Source organism: Pristiophorus japonicus, unplaced genomic scaffold (genome assembly GCF_044704955.1).
Source record: "Pristiophorus japonicus isolate sPriJap1 unplaced genomic scaffold, sPriJap1.hap1 HAP1_SCAFFOLD_58, whole genome shotgun sequence".
NCBI lineage: Eukaryota > Metazoa > Chordata > Chondrichthyes > Pristiophoridae > Pristiophorus > Pristiophorus japonicus.
Genome location: NW_027254488.1, coordinates 220774 through 225420, shown reverse-complemented (window position 1 = coordinate 225420; position 4647 = coordinate 220774). Strand labels below are relative to the sequence as shown.

The 4647-nt window shown below is 42.7% G+C and overlaps 1 non-coding gene across 1 annotated transcript; it reads left to right on the top strand.

Moving 5' to 3' along the window:
• Positions 1-202: 202 nt before the first annotated feature.
• Positions 203-285, top strand: trnas-uga (transfer RNA serine (anticodon UGA)). The gene has a single exon. It is a non-coding gene; the product is annotated as a tRNA-Ser (tRNA).
• Positions 286-4647: the final 4362 nt, after the last annotated feature.

Genomic DNA, 4647 nt, shown 5'->3' with positions numbered 1-4647 from the left:
GAAGCTCCCCAGACTGTTCAGTTTTTCCCGAAATGTAAATTCTTTCAGTTCTAACCGAAATTTTTCCTTCTTTGCTGCGAGATTCTGCGATTCTATGATTTCATTTTCACATCGTCTGGGTGATCCAATAGGGCAAGCATGCAGGCGGTCTCTCTGATAAATTGCACCGACGATTTGACTATTAAAGCAGCTCTACTGTGTAGCTGCTATGGCCGAGTGGTTAAGGCGTTGGATTTGAAATCCAGTGGGGATTTCCCTGCCCAGGTTCGAACCCTGCCCGCAGTGATTCTGCAAGTGCTCTTTTTTATCGACACACGGGGATCTCAATGGAATCTGATTACAATTCCCTCCACTGCCCTTTGTTACACTGATTGACGCGAAGCTGTTGTTCGAACTGGAAACATTAATAGTTTATCGGTATTCATTGTTGGTTTGTTGGACACTATCTGCAAAAATCAGTGAGCAATATAGACAGTATAAAAAAATGCCTTTTAATAAAGTCAAGTGCATTGTTTGGGAGGAACTCACCTTTAGTTAATGAGTGCGAACGAGGTTTGGTTTTCTAAAGATGAACAAGTTTTGCCAAAATGACCAAGGCCGCGTTTGACGTTGCAATTTTCTGATAACATCAGTGTTTGCATCAACGTAGATGGCTTATCCATTAAGCGACGTGGCCCCTGCAGTTTGCAGCAGAATAATGTACAGCAAAATTCTAATGGGTCAAAGTGTAATAGAAAGGCAAGCATGAAATCTCGGTGCCGCAATGCAAGGAGTATTCGGAAACCAGGACAGGGCTCTGAGCTAGTTAGAGTGGTTGACAGCTCAGATCACAGGACCCCAAAAATGCAAAAGGCAGGAGGCAACAGAGCAGAGTAGCACTGGGGAAAGTGTAAACGACAAGGTGATAGGAAGAGACAATATGTATGAATATAAAGAAGCTGCAGGAGGGGTCAAAACTAAAAATCCTGGTTTAAAAACTAGTACTAAAACACTCTACCTAACCGCACGCAGCTTTTGAAATAAAGTAAATGATTTGACGGCACAACTCATCATAAATGGGTATGATTTGTTGGCCATTACAGAAACATTGCAGGTTGGCCAGAACAGGGAATTAAACATACAGCGGTATCTGACAATTCGGAAGGATAGACAAGAAGGGAAAGGAGGTGGGGTAGCTCTGTTAATAAAGGATGTTATCAGGGCAGGTGTGAGAGACGATATTGGCTCTAATTAACAAAATATTGAATCATTGTGGGTAGATATTAGAGATAGTAAGGGGAAAAAGGTACTGGTGGGCGTAGTTTATAGGCCCCCAAATAATACCTTCACGATGGGGCGGGCAATAACCAAGAGAATAATGGAGGCATGTGAAAAAGGAACGGCAGTAATCATGGGGGATTTTAACCTACATTTCGATTGGTCAAATCAAATCGCACTGCGTAGCCTTGAGGAGGAATTCATAGAATGCATACGGGATTGTTTCTTAGAACATTATGTTACAGAACGTAAAGGGAAGCAAGCTATCTTAGATCTGGTCCTGTGTAATGAGGCAGGAATAATAAACGATCTCCCAGTACAAGATCCTCTCGGAATGAGTGATCACAGTATGGTTGAATTTGTAATACAGTTTGAGGGTGAGGAAGTAGTGTCTCAAACGAGCGTACTATGCTTAACCAAAAGTGACTACAGTGGGATGAGGGCAGAGTTGGCTGAAGTAGACTGGAACACAGACTAAACGGTGGCACAATTGAGAAACAGTGGAGGAATTTTATGGAGCTCTTTCATAGTGCTCAACAAAAATATATTCCAGTGAAAAAGAAGGGCGGTAAGAGAAGGGATAACCAGCCGTGGATAACCAAGGAAATAAAGGAGAGTGTCAAAATAAAAACCAATGTGTAAAAGGTGGCTAAGGTTAGATGGAAATTAGCAGGTTGGGAAAATTTTAAACGACAGCAAAGAATGACGAAGAAAGCAATAAAGAAAGGAAAGCTAGATTACGAAGGTAAACTTGCACAAAACATAAAAATAGTTAGTAAAAGCTTTTACTGATATATAAAACGGAAAAGAGTGACTACAGTAAATGCTGGTGCCTGAGAAGGTGCGAAGGGGTATTTAATAATGGGAAATGTGGAAATGGCTGAGACCTCAAACAATTATTTTGCTTCGGTCTTCACAGTGGAACACACAAAAACCATGCCAAAAATTGCTGGTCACGGGAATGTGGGAAGGAAGGACCTTGAGATAATCACTATCACTAGGGGGCTAGTGCTGGACCGGTTAATAGGACTCAAGGTAGACAAGTCCCCTGATTCTGATGAAATTCAACCCAGGGTATTAAAAGAGATGGCGGACGTTCTAGCAGATGCATTCGTTATAATCTACCAAAATTCTCTGGACTCTAGGGAGGTACCAGTGAATTAAAAAGCAGCAAATGTAACGCCTCTGTTTAAAAAAGGGGGCAGACAAAAGGCAGGTAACAATAGGCCGGTTAGTTTACATCTGTAGTGGGGAAAATGCTTGAAGCTATCATGAAGGAAGAAATAGCGGGAACCGAGATAGGAACAGTGCAATCAAGCAGACGCAACATGGATTCAGGAAGACAAAAGCATGTTTAAATAATTTACTGGAATTCTTTGAGGATATAACGGGCATGGTGGATAGAGGTGTACCGACGGATGTGGTGTATTTAGATTACCAAAAGGCTTTCGATAAGGTGCCACACAAAAGGTTACTGCAGAAGATAAAGATACCTGGAGTCATAGGAAATCTATTAGTATGGATAGAGAATTGGCTAACGAACAGAAAGCAGAAAGTCTGGATAAATGGGTCCTTTTCGGGTTGGAAATCGGTGGTTAGTGGTGTGCCACAAGGATCGGAGCTGGGACCACAACTGTTTACAATATACATAGATGACCTGGAAGAGGGGACAGAGTGTCGTGCAACAAAATTTGCAGATGACACAAAGATTACTGGGAAAGAGGATTGTGTAGAGGACACAGAGAGGCTGCAAAGAGATTTAGATCGGTTAAGCGAATGGGCTAAGTTTTGGCAGATGGAATACAATGTCAGAAAATGTGAGGTCATCCACCTTGGGGAAAAACAACAGTAAAAAGGAATATTATTTGAATGGGGAGAAATTACAACATGCTGAGGTGCAGAGGGACCTGGGGGTCCTTGTGCATGAATCCCAAAATGTTAGTTTGCAGGTGCAGCAATAATCAGGAAGGCGAATGGAATGTTGGCCTTCATTGTGAGAGGGATGGAATAGAAAAGCAGGGAGGTCCTGCTGTAACTGTATAGGGCATTGTTGAGGACGCACCTGGAGTACTCCGTGCAATTTTGATCACCTTTCCTTAGGAAGGATATACTTGCTTTGAAGGGTGTACAGAGACGATTTAATAGGCTGATTCCGGAGATGAGGGGGTTACCTTATTAAGATAGATTGCGTCGACTGGGTCTTTACTCGTTGGAGTTCAGAAGGATGAGGGGTGATCTGAAAGAAACATTTAAACGAATGAAAGGGAGAGACAAGATAGAGGCAGAAAGGTTGTTTCCACTGGTCGGGGAGACTAGAACTAGGGGCACAGCCTCAAAATAAGGGGGAGCCAATTTAAAACCGAGTTGAGAAGGAATTTCTTCTCCCAGAGGGTTGTGAATCTGTGCACTTCTCTGCCCAAGGAAGCAGTTGAGGTTCGCTAATTGAATGTATTCAAATCACAGATAGATACATTTTTAACGAATAAGGGAATTAGCGGTTACGGGGAGCGGGCGAGTCCGTGGAGCTGAGTCCTCGGCCAGATCAGCCATGATCTTGTTGAATGCTGGATCAGGCTCAAGGGGCTAGATGGCCTACTCCTGTTCCTAATTCTTATGTTCTTATAATGAGGGATTATGCAGTAGAATTGTATTTAGATCAGTTCCATACTTTACACTACAAACCAATCAGCGGCAGTGAGCCTATCACTGATTGAAATACGAGAAGTCACAAATCCCCGGAGGATATGGAATTATTCATTTAATGCTGGAAACACTCCTCAGGGCCACCAGCTCTCGGCAGAACTAATGTTTTGCAGCATTGCTTCAATGTATTACAGGTTTGGTGTGAGTTTCGTCCCTGAATGTTTAAGCTGCTCTAAAATACTTGCAGGCCAACCGCACCACCAAAAATAAAATAAATGGCCCGTAATGGGTTCGAACTCGCCAATTTGGCGTTAGTAAGACCAAGCGCTAACCAAGTGAGGCAATCGGCCTAAATGCCATGTACTTTCTTATGGCACTTTTACATTAAAATGATAGCATTCCTATAGCGACTTTTACCTCAGCACTTCCCAAAGCAGTTCAGATCAAATTAATTACTTTTAAGATGTGATCACTTTGTAGTGTAGGAAATGCAAAAATGTACAGCATGGAAGGAGGCCATTTCAGCCAATAGTGCCCGAGGAGGCCGATCAAGAGCTTTCCAGCCTAATTCCCACTTCCCAGCTCTAAGTCCGTCCTACGGGTTACAGCAATTTAAGTGGAATTCAAGTATTTTTAAAATGTGTGAGGGTTTCTGCCGCATTGAGACATTGAGTTTCCGACTACCATGACGCCTTGGGTAAAGACATTTATCCTCACAGCTCGTCTAACCCTCCCCCTAATTCATCA